This window comes from Pelmatolapia mariae, linkage group LG2 (assembly GCF_036321145.2).
Source record: "Pelmatolapia mariae isolate MD_Pm_ZW linkage group LG2, Pm_UMD_F_2, whole genome shotgun sequence".
Taxonomy (NCBI): Eukaryota; Metazoa; Chordata; class Actinopteri; order Cichliformes; family Cichlidae; genus Pelmatolapia; species Pelmatolapia mariae.
Window position 1 is genome coordinate 16,505,370 of NC_086228.1, and position 21,680 is coordinate 16,527,049.

General features: G+C 37.4%; 1 protein-coding gene across 2 annotated transcripts in view; it reads left to right on the forward strand.

Moving 5' to 3' along the window:
• si:dkey-237h12.3 (teneurin-3) overlaps nucleotides 1–21,680 on the forward strand; it is a 177,233-nt gene that overhangs the window by 7,707 nt on the left and 147,846 nt on the right. The window contains exon 2 of one of the 2 annotated variants that reach the window (XM_063494038.1): nucleotides 16,385–16,424. The exons of the other annotated variant lie outside the window; for it this stretch is intronic. The gene's annotated coding sequence lies outside the window, so the exon portion shown is untranslated. The remainder of the gene's footprint in view (nucleotides 1–16,384; nucleotides 16,425–21,680) is intronic. 2 annotated transcript variants of the gene reach the window in all.

Genomic DNA, 21,680 nt, shown 5'->3' on the forward strand with positions numbered 1-21,680 from the left:
CACACATAACCTGGGGAGAAAGCTGAGAGCTGGCTGGTGAATTCGAAACTAGGACGTTCTTGCTTTGAGGCATATCATTATGGTGTTACAAAGTTAATCATATATGTACTTGACTCACCCTGTGGGCAGTCTTTGTTTGTCCTTCAAGCTCAGGAACTTGAGGGTCCTGTGCAGCAACGTATCTGTTTCTAGAACTGCCCTCATCTGAACAGAGATCAAAGATGTCATTTCTGAAATCTGCTGGAGCCATTGGTGCAGTTTGGGGGTCACATCCCCAAGTGTTACAGTTACTACAGGGACCACTGTTGCCTTTACCTCCCACATCTTCTGTTGCTCTTCTCTCAGTCCTTGGTATTTCTCAAGCTTTCTTCCTGATGTTGTTGCTATCACTTGATGTACCTACATCTACCACTATGACCTTTTTTCTCTGCTTGTCCACCATTAGTATATAGTTGGTTAGCGATCACAAATTTATCCGCCTTCATCTGGAAGTGCCACAGGATTTTAGCTTCACCATTCATGATTGTATCCCATTTTGACCTTGGGTCTCCAGGCCATACTTGGCAGAGATGTTCCTGTTTACTATGCCAGACGTTATGGCATCCCTGGTACCATCAGGTACCTCAGGCACATCTCTATACAGCCTGCATATGGGATCTTGAATGGTGTGATGGACCCCAACCTCTATTGATCTTGCACTTAGAGCTTGTTCCTGTGCTGCCATGATTAGCGCCTCTGTGCTTTATTTTAGCCTGGTTATATATTCTCTAGTGCAGACACATAAAAAAGAGGTGACTTCCTTTATTAGTTATAAGAACTTTGAAAAGTTCCTGCTGTCTGAATATAAAGTGACTACATAGGAACCACTCTATGGGTATATTGGATTCGGGAACTCGGAGCTTGCCAAACAACATTTTAAGGAGCATGTACAAAAATGAGGATGACAAAAGATAATATGGTTAAAAAGTCCAGCAAGATCCTCCAGCAATAGGCGCTGCTCATCAGCTGAATAATAATACTATCGTGAAACATGGTGGTGACAGCCTAATTCAATGGAGCTGATTCAGTGGAGACAGGGAGACTCATCAGAACAGATGGAGGGATTCAGAAAAAGACCTTTAGTGGCCGAGTACTCCCAGACTCATATCATATAGAACATTCTGTCAGGAGTCCCAGAGATGCCAGTTCATGGATGTATCCTGTCCACTCTGACAGAGCTTGAAAGGATCAGCCTGAAAGAATAGATAAACTGCCCAAATCCAGGTGTGGAAAGACTTTCCAAAGGATACTCAAACCTTCTCCTTCCAAAAAGGGTGCTGACAAAGTACTGAACTTTGAAACGAAAAAATAAATAAATTAAAAAAGAATAATAATTTTCAAAAAAATCTAAAATACACACAAAAAACTGCAATGAGTTACTGCAATGGTTTATATCCATTTGTCACTTTAAAGTGAAGAGTCACTGAATGTTAAAGCAAAGGTTTTCTGAGTGATCACTTTTATCATATGATAAAGCATTATCAGTTTAATGTGACCCCTGTCTAAGTGTCCTAGGGAACTGGGGATACTGAATGATTCAATGACTATGCAAATCATATGAATTACATGTTGTGGACTTTATGGGGAGAGCTTTGGAGTTCTGGACATTTTTAGAATCAGTGCTAGCATTTATAATAGCTCTGCTGGTAGCATCTAATCACCCAAAACTTAACTAAGACACCTAGTATAACCTAGTTTCTTTCATTCAATTTGCCAACCTTGTCTGTATTTTCACTTTGATGTATGCATGTTTGATTTAAGTATGGACTGATGGGGAAAATAGGCATTCTATGAATGTAAAATTAAATCAAGACTGAAACAGTGGGCATAAAACATCAACGTGTGAATACTTCAGAATCCACTGTAGCTGTTTTGCAGTTCAGAGGTTGGATCCTTCAAAGGATGCACTCGGTCTTTCAGACATGAAATCCACTCTAAGCCTGCACTTTTCTTTTCTTTTTTTTTCAAAGCAAAATAGTCCAGCCATAGACCAGAACTAATTGTACATTCACCCAATCCCTAAAAAAATGAACAAATATCTAATTGTTGAGAAGAACGTTTACTGTTCTTCCACCAGTCAAAGTCGTGCCACGCTGTTAGTGTTTTAGATTTTGCCTAAGACAGACATAAATCATCTTGCTAGAACATAAACATATTGTTCTGAAAGTACTGAAACACACACATTTTTTGTATTACAGAAAAAAAATCTCATGTAAGATTGTAAAATCCTTGTAATCCCTGGATAATACTGTTCATAAAAATCAATGAAAAGATTGTTTCACACAGCTTGCTCATGCCTGCTGCTCAATGGAGACATTATTGGCCTATTGCAGAAGAACCAAATGATGAATGTAAACCTTTGGATTTTCATTACAAGTCACTCATCAAACTAAAATTCCCTTGGAGAATACGCTTGGCATTAAGTCATCAGATGAGTATTATCTTCAGTCATTTTAGCATATAAATCTATCCCAGTGTTCCATTAGTTTTTTCCTCTTCTTCTTCAATTTACCTCCTGGTAAGAAGCGTTTGATTGTGACAGAGTGAAGGAAACTGTTTGTGGTGAGAAGTTTTGGCATATTCTTCAAGTCATACCATATGGTACTACGTTGACACTACGTGCCTCACGCTGGGATTTTCTTTGAAGTTCCTTGAATAACATATCCCTGCAGAGGAGGCAAAGTGTCCCTCAAAACAGCAAACTTGATAGAATTGGATCCTCTCATTTTGAATCAAACAAGAACAAAGCATGGGCCAGGCGAAGAAACTAACAATGTAGTCTAACCTTGAGACGTGGACGCCAACAGCATGCCCTCTTTTACATTATTCATATGAAAAATACAATTTTCACTTATATTTTATTCATTGGTTTTCCTTAAACAATCAGAAGTCCTAGTGTGATTTGACAGGTATCTGATGGAGAGAAAATGGATAAGAAGGAAAGAGTATTATTACTTCCACCTGTGTTATTGATCCAAATTAAACAACAGTACCTATAAGAATCTCTTTTGACTAATAACTTCATCAATCACCTATGTCTTTTCAACTTGTTTCTTAATGTTCTTTATAACAGTCTCAGAGGGCATAAACCATGTCAGAATAGGTAAGTGCAATCTTAAAAGCTGCATATATATATAACCAAGACACTGTAGTGTTGTAACGCATGACGAACCACATCTGCTATAACCGACAGTTGCTGACAGTCTTTAGTAGTGATATGCAGAAGGTGTTTTAAAATAGAGCGCAGGTGATACTGATTTGAAGGCAATATCAAATACAGTACATTTTGCTATAAATTTTACTTTCATGAAGCACCTTTCAGTTTTTGACAGGGATGCTGATGATTCCACTTCATTATCTAAGAATTTAGTGCATGGTTGCTGTGTATAGGACTGTATTGAATTGAAAAGTGTTCCTAATATTTTACAACACTCCACTTTCTGTTTCATAAACAGTTTTCTGGTTGGCAAGATATGTAAAAGAAATAGTTAATAAGTGACCAAAACATACATTTTGAATCTCTGTGCTGCAGCGTCTCGTGAAATAGCAAAAAACAGAGATTCCTTTAGGCTGTATTTTAAGACCAGAGATGAAGCAGACTGGTTAGATTATCAAAAAATTGGCATCTGTAAATCAAAGATAGCAAAGTGCTATCTGTAATAAAGTGGTGCCCTTTAAATGTGCATATCCTTATTGAATATGTTGATTCTGAAGAATGCCCAGTAACCATGTTCACTTGAGGGATTATCATCCCAGTTAAATTATTCTTGTCAGATTTTTTAGAAAAACAAGAATAAACAAATTTTTTTCATCCTGTAACTCATACAATGCCAAACAAAAGAAACCGACTGAAATAAATGTTGTTTGTTTTTCTTCTTCATGAATGACAGCTTAGGTTACAAGTTCTTTTTTAGGGTGTCCTGAACAAATGCTTTGAAGATTTGTCCAAAACCCTGCCTTTGTAACACAGTTGCCAATGGAAAAGTTCTGATCGTAGAATTGCCAGTTTTGTTAAAAGATAAGTTGACTTTCAAAGGGCTAAAATGGGGTAAAATGCCAGTAAGGTAAGCTGCGATACCAGCTGCCAAACACAAAAACAAATATATATATATATTCCACGGCTGGCACAGGACACAGGATGGGCTATTCCTTTGAACAGATCTGTCTTCAGAGAAAACACAACCTAAGTCTCTCATCCAGCATCAGTTAAAATACTTCTGCCACAAAAGTTTTTTTTTTCATTAAGTTACAAAAAAAGTTAGGAGGTTTATCCAGCTTTTGCACCTTAAAGCATAGCCAAGAAATTCCAATTACCCAGCTAAGCTAGCTGCAAATTTATTTGACACATACCCTCTTCGTTAAGTTTAGTGACCAACTGCTATGCTTTGAACAACTGTTGGGATTACTGCTACTTATAACCTCTGAATGAAATGTGGACGACAAAAAATAAATAAATAATGATAACAATAATAATAAAGCGTATAAATTCATAATTGAAATGTTTAATTAAATCATTAATATACAGTATTTTAGTTGCATATGGCATATACTACATATATTGTACATACTATTGTAAACATGCATAGTTTTTACATTTTATTTTTTATTTTTTCTCATAAAAAATAATATTTATTAAAATAAAGCTGAACCTACATGACTACATAAATGAAATTTCAAACAAAGAAAGAAATTTAGCCAAAACAGCTAATGAAAATCAACGATTTTTAATTCTCAGAGTACAAAAGTCAACCATATTTTACCATATCTCTGAACTGAAATGTGTAACGAAAGACACCCCCCCCGCCCCAGCACTTACTTTGTCATTCCTCCCATGTTTTCATGCAGCTTTAAAAAATAAATAATACAAACATTTACATTGCGCTTTACTGTACGTCAAATCCCTCCTGTCAATGCACTATAGAGGCTTAAATATTATGCACATATGTTAAGAAAAGCCAATGTCATTCAATAACAAGCCCTCATTTGCATAATTTTTTATTTTATTTTATTTTTTTACTTTGAGTCATGTCAGCTCTTCAGATCATGTTAGCAAATCTGCATAGTCAGTCAGCCATCTACAGAAGCTTCAGGAGCTTAGATACAGCTGTATTATTTGTGATTGAATGTTTGAATCTTGTGCAAACTAGGATCTGAGGCCATTCAATGTTTGCTTTTTCATTTAGCTGAAGCTTGTTGAACAGACTGTCAGACATGCCGGATTAAAGATATCGTAAATCCATGCATGCACTTCTAACTAACAGATGGAAGCAGGAAGACAGTGCCCAGTTAGGTGTCATGTATACTGTCCTGCTTCTCCAGTGGGAATATAAGGAAGCTTCATTGTGAAGAATCCAGTGTGGACCACTTATATTATTCCAGTTTTTCCTCAGCTCAAGACATCGCCTCTCTTCCCTGCATTTTAGACATAATTTTGTTAACATTTAGTCCTCAAAACATAGTCCAGCCTTACTTTTTCTCCTAAATCTATTCATGGGCAAATGGCTAATTGATGTTTTATTTTATATCGATGTCTCAAGGCAATATAAGAAAATGTATTTTCCAAAAGTTCCACCTGGTCAGTATGTATAAGCATCTTGCAGTGCAGTCTAGTATATGTAATAAAGCATAACATACTCCCTTTGGTGTGCTGCAGTTTTATGATAAATGATACAATAAGTTGCAGTTTGTTTGCTGAATTTATGAGAGATAGCAACAGGAAGTTAAGCATTACTCTCATTTATTTCTCATTTTGCTTAAAGGACATTCATCTCTCAGGAGTCCATTTGAATAAAGTTGAACAAGGATGCCCCCCAAGTACATCAATGTAAAAAATTGAACTCTGGGTTGAAGTTAGAAAAAATACATTAAAAGTATCTTGCAAAGTTACATCTGGGACAAGGCTCCTTAATTTTGTTACATAGATTTCTGTGCTGCTATTTCCATTTATCGAAATCGCTCTTCACTTCTTCTTTTGTAGTCAACAGTGATATATTTTTAAACACCTGAGTAATGGTTTTAGATTCATTGCACATACTGCACATTTATTAAAGTCACTCTGCTGGGAAGGGAAATTGCTGTTTAGACAAAGGGAAGTGGCAGAGGAGTGCTCATCAGTAGCTTTAGTGATCCAGCTAAGTCAATCACAATGTAATTGTGCCTGTGATCCAGTGGATGGGGCTGAAGCATTAACCACACAGTGCAATTCTGCTATTCTGTTTATGACACAGTATGTGTAATAATAAAGCTTCAGTGTTGCACTCGCATGATGAGGCCGAAAACCACTTTAAATCTGATTCACAAGTGGCTAAGGTCTAGTTGACAGCCTACTGATGTGTCTGAATTGTTTGAATGAAACTAAAACATCTATAAATACATAATACAAAAAGAAAATGAGGTGGATGTGGGACTGTTCCCCTGAAAATAGTGTTGCCACATAGAAAATTCTGAGGTTTTTCCAGTACATTGGATCCTACTGCTGCATAAACCTGATCCCTAAACATCTTCCAAAGTTGTTTTAAAGAGGGTTTGTGATGTCTTTAGTGGAAAAATGTCTTGGTAAATGTATCACAAAACCACAGGTATTACTCTGGAGATTTAAATTCCTGTTCACGCATAAGAGAGCAAGAAGAGGCACTTTTTCCAGCACTGGAAGGGGCTCATCTATGTTCTCTTCCCCTCTCTCTCTCTGTCTCTCTATTCCCTGCTGCCTGAAACATCCTGATAAGACACACTAGTATCTGGGGAGGAGTAACCCTATCACACTGAGGTGGGATTCAAATTGTTTGATCGAATGACTGATTTACGTTTTTATTTTTATTTATCTATTTTACTTTTTAGCTTCCTGATGTTCACCCAGTCTTCAAAGTGGTGAAGTTGCTGCAGTTACACATTTTCTGCCAGGGTACTGGGGAAATGATGGAAGTACAGCAGTTCATAATAAAATAAGAGGACCTTAAATGTTGCCAGCAACCAGTGTAGATGCCATACATATTCATAAATTAGACTCATTTGTATTGTTGTTGTTGTTGGTGGTGTATTTTGAAAGGGAAATCCTTTTTGTATATTTATTAGTACCGCAAAAAGTAGTAACTTGAGTGATCTACTGTGTGTGTGTTAGGTTCTCAGGGGATATTCTATATTTTTCTATTACTGTTTTGGGGGACAAATAACATAAACCTTTTAGCATATTTTTAATTGAACCGAACATCTTTTGGGGTGTGTTTTCAGACTTTTTAACTTGGAGTCATTTGTAGATCTCAGATCACATTCAGTGTCTTCTATAAAATGATATAAAGGTTACACTGAGAAATTTTCCCCAGCAAAGTAACGTTTGAATCCATTATTTGACAAACAGACAGTACACAAGCTTTACATTTTTGCAAAGCAGCTAAACTTTGGGGTTTTAGTCAGGGACTATTTTAAGTAACACTTCTGATTAACTTAATGAAAGTAAACAGTTATGACAAAATACACTGCAAAGGGAACACATGGCTTTACAGATGCTAGCTTTATTTATAGCACATTAAAGAAATTTTCTGTGGCCTGTTAGTTTTGGTTTTAATTAATGGTGAATGTACCACGATGCTTTGTGTAATACAGAATAAGGACGGAATACTTTCACCTGAGATACTATTACAAGAATTTCAAGTGTGTAATCTTCACATGCTTGAGTTAAAGGGAAGGGTGAATGCTTATTCACCAGTGGGATATTACTATTTCCCTGCCTCACATTCTGACAATAAACTCTTGCAGTCTGCTTGCAATCTTTTAAATAACCCTTTTTGATAGAGAAACTTGATAAGAGCAATGTATCCATTATTTTCTTTATGTTTGATGAGTTTGGGGTCAAGGGCCTTTGTCAGTCACTTTCTATCTGTGTTGTTCTGCACTAAAGAAGTAACACTTGGAAGCCCTCAGTCACTGGCTCACAGAGGGAATACAACCTCCCGCCAGGGATTGAGCCGACTACCTTATTAATTAGCCTTTGCAGCTTTAGGCCAACCTGCTAACCCATTTAATGAGTAAATAATTGCTTCTTAGGTCTTATGTCATCATGTCTTTTATTAATATGGGAAGTTATCTCAAAATTACTCTTGAACCCTCGGAGTGCCAAAACAAATTTGGAGCAGAGGAGAATTTGGCCCAAAGATCCATCTTTAGGCTATAAATCTTGGAGGATTTGTCCCAAAATAAGATAAATTCCTATTTGATTCCTTAAGGATTTTAGGAATTGTCTAAAGACTTCTTGACAGGGGATTGTTATCAAATAATTGGAAAAGTACATCCAATTTAAATATCTTTCTAGAACTTGTACAAACAGACAAATGAAACTTTGGGTTCCCTTACACTAGTTCACTGTTATTCCTTTTACCTTACCATGTTTTGCATTATCTTTGTAGAAGGCTTAGCGGTATTTTGCTAAGCTATTCCTGTGTGATTTGCAAATCAATAACTTGTCTTGGCCTCTTGGTCTACAGCTGACTTGTCATTGATATGTTGTGGATCATTTAAGATTTTTACGATGTCGATATCTTTAGAAGTCTTTCGTCTAACATGTGCTTGTTTATGTCTCCCCACCAGTTCATTCTGGAGTCTATGAGCTGTCCTTCAGTGTCAATATATCAATATATCAGGACAGTGTAGTTTTTACTTCTAAAATGAGTAACTATCAACAGCTTACCTAGAGTATGAGCAGTACGATTAAAATTACTGTGTAACAAGAGGTAGTAACACATATTATGAGTCTTACTAGTTGTGCACAATAAGCAAACAAATACACTAAACACCAGTTAATCCGCAGATAAAAATAGAAATTGGACTTTGCTTCTACTCTGCTGCTCTGATTACGTGACCTCTTTGCTCTAAATAAAAAATGGGTAAAAGGCCTGGGCATCAATCAGTTTCAGTCTCTTCCTGCTGTATAAAATCTTTACTTCATTTAGCTGGTAAAGTAATGACCGTCAGTGGGTTTGTAAATAACCTACTTAGAGAAAATTATACTAGAAAATGAGCTAATTAGCAAGAACAATGCTTGCACTGGCAGTTTAAAACCATCTAATCCTTGTCCTCTATAGCTTTAATGCCTGTCTTTTAGTACTTCAGGGTGCAGTCTCTAACACTGTAAAGGTTAAGGAATCATTCTTTTGCTGTTTGTGCTTGACTAGGGATGCAAAAACTTATGCGTATGCTCATCGCACACAGCTGTTTACATTTACTAACAATGCTAGATAAAAAGAGCAAACAATTCTGTGCATGTCACACATGAGCAGACAATATGCAACATCATCTGCTCATGTTATTTAGTTTGATGAGTTTCAGATGTTTATAGTGATTAACAAAGAAAGCTTCCTACCAGTAGAAGAATCTTGTAATATGTAAAAGATGTAATAAATCTTGTACATAGATTTATTAATAATAAATAAGCACTGAGTGTTTTAGATTTTGGAATTTTGTCAAAACATCTGGCAAAAAATTGATGTCCCTATTCAAATGCATTTGCTGATTGTTACATGGTAAAGTGACAGTGCCTTTTTATAGCTTGTTGTCATTTTGGACTAAAAGAAAGCACTTTATGCATAACAGCAATTTAGGTGAGGAAGTTTTTTTTTCCAGTGCACAAAAATGTACTTTTTATGAAGTTCTATATTTTGATCTCCATAGAGATTGCACAAGTAGCAACGGTAATTCAATATGAAGGCTTTCCTTAAGCTACAGTGTGTGTAGAAACATTTTTTACTACTATTCACACTGATGGCTAACAGGCATGACAACAGCTCCTTTTTAACTGGCTGGTTATGAAGCACTTTGTCAAGACTGTTGACAACTTAGACTAGAAATTGTGCAACAGAGGAATGCAAGTGTCAATCTAGCTGTTGCAATGTAGACAAGCAGCACTGAGTCAAGATGTGCTCCTAAAGAGTATATATATATATATCTGACCTGTCCCAACAAGTGTGCGTACAAAATAGTATGTGTGTTTTCAATTTTCTGCACATATTCACAACTGTTTTGATGCTTGTGTAATTAATTTTATGCATTAATTTATGTTTTTTTATGAAGCACCTCTAATCCAGTTCTCACCTGACTGTTTCTCTGTTGTCAAGCATATTTATCCCATTTTATCACTGATTATTGCATTCATTATTTTTATTATTATTATTATTATTATTATTATTATTAATTAACATAATCAGTTAAATGTTGCTACTTCTTTATATAAAGTCAGTGTCATTTATCAATGTTGATAAATGTATAAAGATATATAAGAAAATTCAGTCAAGTAGAGGGACCAGTAATATGAAAATAGCATACCTGGTTCTACGCAACAGTGACAAAATCAACACAGGCAAACTTTTAAATGTCCCCAACAAATACATTTATACATTTTCTTTAGTGACATGAGCGTGACTTCTCACTTCATAAAAATATATATACTGGGATGGTTTTTTTTGTTAACAAATTATGCTCTAAAATAAAATGAATAAAACATTATCCATCATTTGCGGTCCTTGTATGTACTTTATATATAGTACCTGGAGGTGAATTATCAAGGTCAGTTATTGTGTGATTCTCCTCTTTTAGTTCCAGAAGTGGTTACTTTAAATAAACACTTAACTGAAAATTATTCAAATCAACAACCTGAAGCTTAAAATGCTCCACATTAAGTATAACGTCACTATGACAATTCCCTGAGGTTAAAAAGTAGAGAAATATGCCCTTTGCTGTAGTGAGTTCAGGCTTTTGGACATTTTACTGAGCAGATTATGTTATCTTCTTAGGTAACATAATGGCTCAAATGTTGTGTTTCTGGGTTATTTTGCACTTCATGGTGTTTTTTAATACACTTGAGATGTAAAATTATTTAGGGCCAAGTAATCAAATCAGTCTTCCAACCACTGACCACTGTTTCCGCTGGTTCCTAAGAGCACATTTCAATTGAACTTAATTAGAATGAATGTAGTAGGAATTATTTGGACAATTGAAACAAATAACCAATCTGTGCACCACAATTGAATTGTTTTGTTGGCAATAGAGCTTCCAATCAGGGTTGAACACCTCTCCTCTCCCTGCTGACTTCAGATACCAAAAGACAATGTTCACTCATTTACTTAGTAAAGATTTTTTTTTTTAGCCATGCTGATTTCCAAATTTAATTTAAGGGCAATTTCTTGCCAAGCAAAAGAAAAGGTCCTCTGGAGTACTGAAAGTATTGTAGTCCCCCGTTTTGATCATTGTTTTCTTTCGGCTTGGAGAGAGAATTATTGATTTGGATTCAAATGAAGCTGTTGTGAAGGTGAGAGGTCCATTTGTCGAAACTCGCTGGCGTGCGTCTCTGCAAATAATGAGGAAGCATAATGAAGCATGTTAACTCTGTGTTCTGTCGTCATCAAAATTGTCAGCGGCAGCACTTTGATTGGCACCTGTCGCAGAATCAATGGAATTGACTAACATTTATGCCTCGCCATCTGTTTCATTGTCGTGCAGTATGGGTTTTTGAATCAGTGGGAACAAGCAATGATAATTCCTTTCCTCTGACAGTTTCGTGGCATATTTTGCAATGGAGGGTTGTGTCCTTTTGAGATCCACAGAGAGGAAATAATGCATAATGTCACGTTGTTGAGATCGCAGGAAATCACATGGGTATTTCATATCTCCTTGTGTGCTGTATTCACACACTCAGCAGGCGTGCTCTCCCATCCACATGCCAAATGTAGAATCTGTGGTTAAATCACAATGAATTCAGTTAGGCTAATGAGCCTTGGCATACTGTATAGGTATAACAGGAGGTATAAATGAGAAAGATGTGGTATACGGATGAAATAGCCGAGTTTTTCCTCCCATGTGGGCACGTCCCTTAGATCTTTAATTAGGGCAAGTAAAGACAGAAAAATGTAATCAATCCTCTCACCTCTGGGGTTTCCGTAGTGGGATTATCCAATAATGTATATCCACAAGGGACAGTATTTTCATCAATATTCTATTTAACAAAGACATGTTTTATCAAAGACACGAATAAAGGTCTAAATAAATAACAGTTCTAGACAACATCAGAACTAAAAGTTTGTAAAATGTAATCACAATGCTAACATATTTAATGGCTGTGGAAAAGATTATTTTATTACATGATATGGATCAACTGAAGTTAATTTGGATTTGTGATTTTTGGGAAGCAACGCTGAAATTGTTAGAAAACCACTTGCTGTGTATAAGAGTACAGCAAGGTTGTGTTATAGTCCTAATTAATGCGTGCAGAGGTTTGAAGCTTCAATTTATGCCACAAGACATTTGGGATAACTTTAATTTATGGAGTACAGAGAGAACTTGTGCTCTGACACAAGCAGCAGGGGGTCTTTGAAAGCAGGCGGCATTTTGCTGTGGAAGGGCTTTGAACATCACTCCCTAAAGCAGGACAGGAATCAAAAGCAAAGGCTAATGTGCCTTATGCACCACAGTGTTCCAGATCCAAAATTGTCTCAAACTCTTCATTATTTAATACAAATCCTTGTTGGGTTAGGTGCATGTCTGACATATTAACAGACAGCTTGTCAGGGTTTTCCAGTCCTCTAGATTTGCACGACTTTGGCGGCAAACCTAAATTTAGCTGTTAAGCTGGAATGTGTTGCTGTTGTGCTGTTTATAGCTCGGTGCTGTTTGACCCTCTGCTACCCCCTGCAGAGCAACAAAGATGTTGTTGTTCTTGTCAGATGCGCACAGCAGCTAATTAGAGAGAGACTAAGTTTGGAGAGAACCAATACCACTGCCATAGGTAGTTTAATGGGGGACAAATGTGTTCGCTTTCACTAGACATCTAAGCAATATGCACTTCATAGAATTTTCACAAATGTAAACCAAAGAAACTGATATGTGAGTCAAAGCATGTGTGACAGAACTCCCCGTGAAGTTAAAGTAACTTCACTGAGATCAAGCATGTGATGCTGAGCTACTGATGTCAATGCTAATGAGAGCTCCCATCGTAGGAGAAACATCTCAAAGGACGAACATTTGGTTTACACATGTAAACGCTTGCTTAACTCAACAGTTAGACTACATCTCCAGTGATTGTATGGAAACAAGATGTCACATAGCACACATACATTACATGTGGATGTTTAATTTTGACACCACAGGGATTTCACCGAGTATTATTGATGTTGGCAAATGCTGATCAGATGCCTAGGAACCTATTATTTAGATGGAATAACAAGATCTCATGATACAAAGCCCCAATCTTTTTTTTTAATCTCTTGATCCTGCTCCGCCATTTTGCAAACTGCTGTGTAGGATGTTCCACTTCTTTTGGTATTAAGGTGAAGTGGTCATCTAACCCTCCAAACAGAGTGTAGAAGGGCTTTTAGAGGGCTAGTTCACTCAACATTCTCCAAGAACAGGACGCCCTACCATAGTGTAGAAAACCCAGGAGCAGGGCAGATTACAGGGCCAAGGGGCAGAATTAGGTCAAAGACACAGTTTGACAGTGAAAAAGAAAACTTCTGATGGCATCTACTATTATCCCCCTGGTTTGTAATGGGGAGAAACAAAGTGAATAGCAGTGGAAATAAAACTGCAGGAAAAACCTATGATCTGTGAAATTCCAAATGTAGCCTTCTGAGGTGCAGCTGGTAACTGTTTTTATCTTGATGAGCCTGAGGAGTTAAATAACCTTCATTAAGCCTTTTTCACGTCTACCAGAGCTGAATACAACTCAAAGTTACTCACACTGCACTTTCCCCCGCAATAAAATCAGTTCCTTACTTAAAAGAAAATGTCCTGTAGTTTGTATTAGTGCATTTCAGTTCTGTTTGGATGGGTTGAAAATACGTTTGGATGAAATTAGTATAAAATTGGCCACCTCCAGTGTCTGGCAACCCTGTCTTTAGTGTTCATTGTCTTTTGATTTGTATTGTTTGACGAAAACAAACAAACCGCACACGTATAGTCTGCAGTCTAATGTATGCATATGAAGTCATTTAAGGTCTGAGTATTATTATTAATCAGACCAGATTATTATTCAAATTCTTGAACTTAAATAGCAATTTAATCATATGTATCATTTATAGGACATTGGTGAGCAGGTAATTTTGCCACTAAGTTACTTAATGTGTTCTTTTTTTGTTCTTGCTAATAGTAGATTCATATCCTATTTTACAATTTAAATGTTTTTCCACACAAATTAGAGAGTTATACTGGTTAATCTTTCACCGAAATTAGATGCTAAGAACTGGCACATTTGCATGCAAAATGTGGGCTGGTAATTATATAGTAACACCAGGAACTACAGCCTTATTCCTTGACATCTAAAACACAGAGTGTTTAAGTGTTAAGAAAGAATAAACTTAACCAAGATAATCTGCGTTGGTGTAAAGTAAAAAGTGACATTTCAAGGTAAAATGCAAATGTTTTCATTCTGTTTTTTTCCCTATGAATCATTTATGTGTACTGCTTTTAATGAATGTATTATAATTTATTTTAATAATATAGGATAAATAACTTGCAATTGTTTTATTTCTTGTAGTTTTTAAACCAGACGGATCCTTCTAAATTTTGGAAGAATGTAACACAAACTATATTCACACTATATTTCTACTAGGAAGGTAGCATATCTCCAGTTCTCTATTTCTTTTCTGCCCACAGTCAAAAAAGGTGGTTCCTAGTTAGTTATCCTGGAGAATGGAAGGAACCTTCAAAATGACATAATGCACTGGTGTCTGCCTTTCGGCTAAAGTATTTCATGTTGACAGAAATAACTTCAGCTCTTTTTTGCTGTAGAAGTAATGTGCATATATAAATCAAGCACAGGTTCCTTATCAAGAAAAAAAAATTCTACAATTATACAAGTTTCACATCGTAACGTATAAGATAGACACCAGACCCCTCCGGCTTCTATGAGGACTTTGAGTATTTTTATCTGAATGCAGCTCTCGGGGGGGTGAGAGAGAGAGAGAGAGACTGCCGAACGCCCACGCAGCCTTGCTGACAGCCTTCAAACTAAGCAGCAGCACTAAAGCCAAGGCGCACTACCACTGTTTATGTCATTGCAACGTACCTACTTTGACGGTCTTATGGCAAATGGATCTCCAACGCACGCATACAGATACAAGCAGCACACACAGGCTGCACGGCATCAAATTCTGATGGTGTGCATGCAACCAAAAACTGCTGAAAAGTGACCCTGGATGTGCCCTTGTCACCAACTCAGGGTAACAAGTGAATGGAAATTGGTTTTACCTGAGTCAGGTAATCATTACTAAATGAATTTGCTCCTGAGCCAAGGGTATAAGTGGGATAAATATATATCTCTGAGATGAATACAAATTTCACTTATGTAATGAAAGGCAGGCCGGTTATTGATTTTGGAGGTTACACTCTGCATGCCTTTCAACACTGGCTGTTCTACATTAGAATGATGGGTTTTCAATTTGGCAGGTGTTTACATGGAACTGTCAACAATTACAGCTACAGTAAGTTTAATGTTTTGTTATTTTTTCTCCGGACCTGCAGGTCCTTCCGTCCAGTGCCAATATGCAAATGATTTTCATTTCATGCATGCATAATGAACATAAATGTGAGTTTTGTGGCCGTGTTGATTTTTCCAAACCGTGCTTTTGTGCACCATCATCATCATCATCATCATCGTAGCAGGCACACATCACCTTCATTATCACCCTCATCTCCACTGTCATCATCTGCATTCTAATCATCATTCTAATCACAAATATTATAATTATTACTATTGCAACTATACGGATGGCACAATGATTGCTATTGTCGTTCCCTAATAAAGTGGCAGTGATTCATTTTTCCATGGCTATGACTGCGTTCATTACGCCTCAATAACAGATGGACCCTGTTAACTGCACACGTCTGACGACTGCCGAAGTGTCGGCTTCAGCACATGGAGCAGCTGGGAGGACATGGCCTGTGTTTCTGAGCTGGTCCATGCTCTTCAATAATTCAACCCTTCCAGCTGTCTCATATCAGGCCCAAAGCTCCATGGCCTCCAAGCTCACATCAGAGCTACACCAAGACACTGTTGTGTACAGCTATAAATGGGCCCTTGCATCATTGTTGTTACCTAAGAAAATCAATGTCTTTCACTAAAAAGGGTGCTATATGAAGTCTCATGCAGAAAAGATGTGACCTTTCATTTAACTTTTCAAATAACTATATCACAGGGACCCTATTCAGTTGAACTAATTTTCTTTAAGAATTAAAGATATTAGCCATTTTAGATTTTTTTTTCTCCCACTCAATGCAGGCTTTTTTGTGAGAAAAGATATATTTAATTATTGATTCGTGCCCTGAAGGATAATAGTTAAAGACTTGAATGTATTTTTTTCTCTTATAGGCTTCCTGGAAGAGAATGGATCTATGGATGTGGCATCCTGGTGAGATGAAAGTCTAATTATCTCTCAAGAAAACGAGTGGAAAGGCTTTTTAATTAGGACCCAACCGAATCTGTGCACTGAGAATTTTGTACATTGTGATGGATGGTGTGTGCATCTCCTTAGTGACTGCAGACAGAATAATAATCTGGTGAAGGGGAGTGGACTGTGCAAAGCAGGGTGGCCAGTGAATAAGAAACCAAGGGGAGGAAAGTGTTCAGTGGAGCAGGTGGGGTTGCGAATGAAATTGGAGGGGTGTGCTCCGTAGTATAGAGGTTAGGGTGAGACTAAAAGAGGTGAGCGACGCCCAATCACATGATTCATGAGGCAGACAACAGCGAAAAAGAACGGGGTGAGAAGTGGAGTGAAAGATCATTTAGGAAGAGAAAAGTAAATAAGATCGAGATGTAAGAAAAAAGGGAGAATTACAGAGAAAGAGGGAGCAACAGAGCCCCGAGCAGTTGCCATGATTGGTCCTGTTCCCAGCACACAGCCGATTGGTTAGACTTCTCCACACTCCCCTCTCCTTGGCTCTTACCTCCCCTCTCATCTCAGCAGGGGGTACCACAGTCGCCAAGCCCCTTAATGCTCCCCTCCACTCTTCACTCTTATGCTGCGTGGCTGGCATGTAGAATGTATAATCACTATATAATCATGATCAATGTCTGTGCATGTGTAGGAGGAGTATAATAGTGGCAAGATTGAAACAGTTCTCATGCTTTTTTTTTCTTTCTTTAACATATTTCAATAAGCAACAAAATTGGCATACTGTACAGTATATGAAACACACCTATCCTAAAAACAGCCTTGCATGTAAATTTACCAGGAAAAATGAACACATGATAACGTGATTAGGTCTGCGCTAACTTGATTATAGGCCTGAAAGAGTGAATGTGAGCTGTTGGTACATTAGGTGTGCCTCAGAATGAGAATGCTTTGGGAAGATAGCATCCTGTTTATGTATTCAGAACGGCTAAGAAAAAGAATTGATATTCATCTATTCAAAAATAAACATGCAGGTTCTCTGTTAAAAACCAGCATCTTACTGATTTTGCTTCTGTAGGTTCAGAAACTCTCAAAAATGGTCTCTTCTTTATCCTCCTGATCTCTCTCATATGTAAGTTTGTCATCATGATTGACTGACAATTGTGAAACTTGAATTAACAGATAAAACAAACTGGTACTTAAGGACTGCACTTAACGAGCTAGACGGGGCAGTCGATTGACACAAATGGTTATTTTGACATCATCTTGATTTACCGTTGCAGGTGGGAAAGCAAACAGACGCCAACGATTTTGGCAAAAAAGTCAGGAATTAACTTCCACATAATACCAGGCAGCAGGTTTAGGGCTGAAACCTCAAAAGAATGGGAGGTTGCTTGGTCCTTGGGGTCTAAATATGATAAGTAGAACATAAAATCTTGTGTAATCTAATCGAGACATTTTTTTTGCATCTAATTGTTCAGCTGATTCACTTTTTTAGGTTGAACTAATGAACATTGTTCAGCCTCTGGGCTTCCTTTGATAAGTAATTAAAACAGCCTGAAACTGATTAAAAAAAGACCTTATGTTACAGTGTAAGGATATATCTATGGCATATTTCTTCAGTCTAAACCTAAAAGAAACAGGAGTCTCACAGGCTAGAGCTAACTATCAAGTAACTTGGAAGGAAAGCCAACAATAGAAACACGAGTTCCTTTACATCCTAATAATCACAGCACATTCACTCTGTTTTAAATCCCGGGTGAGGACACAGTGACCTCCATATAGCTGTACAACTCGTCTGAACTCTTGTGAAGATGGATTAGTAGGATTTGGTCTGTTAGGGCTTTACTTTTGATGAGCAGTAACAAGATGGTCTTGTCTCAGTTTCTGTTGACTGAAACAGACTACTATGCTGTCTCTATTCAGACATTGCACGGTATTGGTTAATAAATGGGCAATTTATCACTAGTATTTTTTCCCTTTTCAAGGCTTTATTAACTCTGATGTCTCAAGAGTGTGTCCCTGAACAAAACATTTGACCTCACAGCTGCTCAGTGTGACTGTGCAGTAATTAAGAAGTAGCACCTCATGAATGTGTTTTAATGATGCTTTCTTAGTTTAGTTTTGCTCAGAAAACCAGTTACAGACATGTCTCTGAAGCATGTTTTTCTCTGTTTTTGCCATTGCAACTGAGTAGCATTGCAGCCATCAGGTACACTATGTCTTGCTGCTAGTTCTGAATTTATGCTACTCCCTTCTATAGAAAGCTAAATTTCAGAGACTTTTTCGTACACTTTTAACACATCAGCACTGGATTGAGAACAATATTCTTTAATGCTACAAAACTTCCAAAGACTCTTCAGTACTTTCGCCTCACATCTTCATGCACTAGTTGCAAAGTTGCAGAGTATGCAAAAGGGAGTGCGAGATAAACTTCTACTGTATGAGTGAGAGTTTCTTTTTTAAGTCTTTAATTGATTGCGATTGTGATCAATATCCAAGTAAAATGCACAGCTATAGTACATTGGCTGACCAATCACATGGTTCACTGCCGTTCAAAAGTGAAATTCTGTTAACAGTGTGGTCAGAAGGTTTTCACTTCATCTGCTCTTAAAGGCTTGGAAACCAGTGTCTGTTATCTGGCCAAGACATTCCTCTCAGAGGCTATTCCATATTCGGACAGCAGTTTGGATTAAAGCTTTGTCCAAGGAGTGTGCTCATGGGTGGAAGAAGAGATACGCTGCTATAGTATGGTGAATGGTGAAATACCTGACATATGGAGGAGGGAGCAGAGGGCAGTTGTAGGTGGGCAGTTAGAGGTGTCCAGCTTGTACAAGACAGCAGCAACCTGATGTCTGATGCTGAGGACAGTTACTGCTAATTAACAACCGGCAGGACACCTCATCCACTCCAATTAAAGCCTCTATCTGGCCAAGATGAGTCGGGTGAGCACTCATCCATCTAAGTGAAGCTTACTGTATGACACCGGTGACCTGTGCTTCACGGTCAGCGTGACTCTTTTTGTTCAGCTTAGAACTCAAAGCTGTAGTTGAAAGAAGCCAACAGTATCTAAAAAAACATACCGGCTATGACTTAAAATATCTAAGTTCAAGTGAAGACCATATTCATACAAGACCCAATTTTTCTTTTCTTCAAATTTACGGCACATGGTGAATTGCATGGTATGCACTACACTCTTCTGGTTGCCAAGCAACTAAATTGGGGAAAATGTTGAAAATAAAAATAGGAAAAAGAAAGTATAGCTCTTTGCTTGCACTTTAATCAGAGAGTGAAGTAGTGATTTAATACAATGTTAGTATTAGTCAGAAGGTGATGTTACCCATCAGCAGTTATATTCCTCCGGCTCATTTTATTGCCACCCAGGTGAAGACAAGTACATTGACAGAAATATCTGCTAATTAAAACTTAAAGCATTAAGCTTAATTAATGAGATCATTGGCATAACAGGTCGTTTTCAGCCACATTACCATAACTACCCACAGTTAATGTATCATGGTGATTAATGCAGTACTTAATGAAGCGCTTTTTGCTTCCCTTGGAATGTCTGACACAAAGTTCAGTGACCAGTGCTGAGAAAAATAAAGCTGTAATTGTTTGTCTTATAAAAACACATTTTATCATTTTCATCATTTTTTAAAAGGTTAAGCATCTTCATTAAAGTGTGATGAGAGCCGCACAAGACATCTGCTGACCAGCCTCTGCAATGCATCAGTGTTCTCATGTATTTGGCTGCAACTGTTCAGGTTGTCAGTCTAACTAGCAAAGCGTGCAAAATACACATGTTACATGTTTTTAGGGATCCAGTTTAAAAAAAAATATATATATATATATATATATATTTTGTGCTTTAGTGTAGTATGAAGACCTCAAAGTACCATGAGTACATTTACCTGTGCTTCATAGCATTTCCAAAAGTAGAACAGCTGCTGGAGCCTTCAGCTATCCGACCTCCCTCCTATGAAACCAACTCCCATGTTGGGTTGAGGAGATGGTTAAGCTTTAAAGTTTCCATTTTGATTAGTTAAAGTTGAATCAGGTGACCTTCATCCATCCATGCTATGATAGACTCGGGCTGTTTGTGGCCCTCCCATGATGCAACAAACACTTCTTCTCCTCCACTCCATTCTTTGTCATTGCAGATGTATTTATATTCCATTATTGCGTGACATATATTTTGGTTTCTTTCTCCCATTGATTATATTTCCTCTTTGTTGTTGTTTGTATTACTGTGCTTTCTTTTGTACTTTTCCCCAACATCCCAAAGCGCTTTGTCACTGGTGATTGTTGAATAAAGGGTGTTCTTAATCCAGTATTTTAGGATCTTTACCATACAGTATAATGCTCCATGAGATAATTCTTGCTAGGAACTTTCTAGATCTATTTAATCTATGTGATTGAATCTTAATTGAATTAGTTACATAAGTAGAAATGTACAGAAAATATGGAATACTCAGCAACAAAAATACAATACATGCTATCAAAGCATATTAAACAGGTTGGTTGATGACTGTTCAATGACAAAATATGATGCTTTCTAAAATAATAGAAAGGAAATCCCTTTGCCTTAACTCTGAATACCATCTGCCAACTCCATGTCAAACAAACATTGTTTGTTTTCCTCTGAATGCTTAGCACAGTTCTTGAGCAAATGCACCTTCTTCTATTCTTAACATGGCTGTGAAATATTCTAGGATTTAGCAAACACTGGCCCCCAAGCAAGAACATTTCCTTCCCTGCTGCCACAAACACACACGCAAGCACATACAAATCCGAAATGACCATTCAGAGGAAGTTTACACTGACTTTAGCTGGAAATAGCTTTAGACAAACCTGAATTCCCCCAGCCTAAGACATGGCTAGGTAAGCATGGCTTATCTCTGGTATAGTGTATACCCAGTCCAAAAGAGTCATCCATTTCACGGCCTATTTCTTACTCTCTGCAAAATGAAATGGTAACATTCTGCTTCGTCATTGTGCAACAACTCATAGCTCAGTAGGCCTCCAGACAAATTAACCCGCGCCCCAAGAGTCACTCAGCCTTGTCACTACCATAAATTTATCATGAGAAATGTCAGTCAGTCGAGCGACAAACTCAGCAATATAGCTTCCACTTTTTTCCTACTGTTTACCTTCTCCTTGGAGCACAAAAACTTTTGCATCTAACATCACACAACAAGTACAACTTTGAGACAGCTGCAGATCTTCTCTGACTAATCATCTGTGTCTGACTGAGCATATGCACAACAGGAAAAA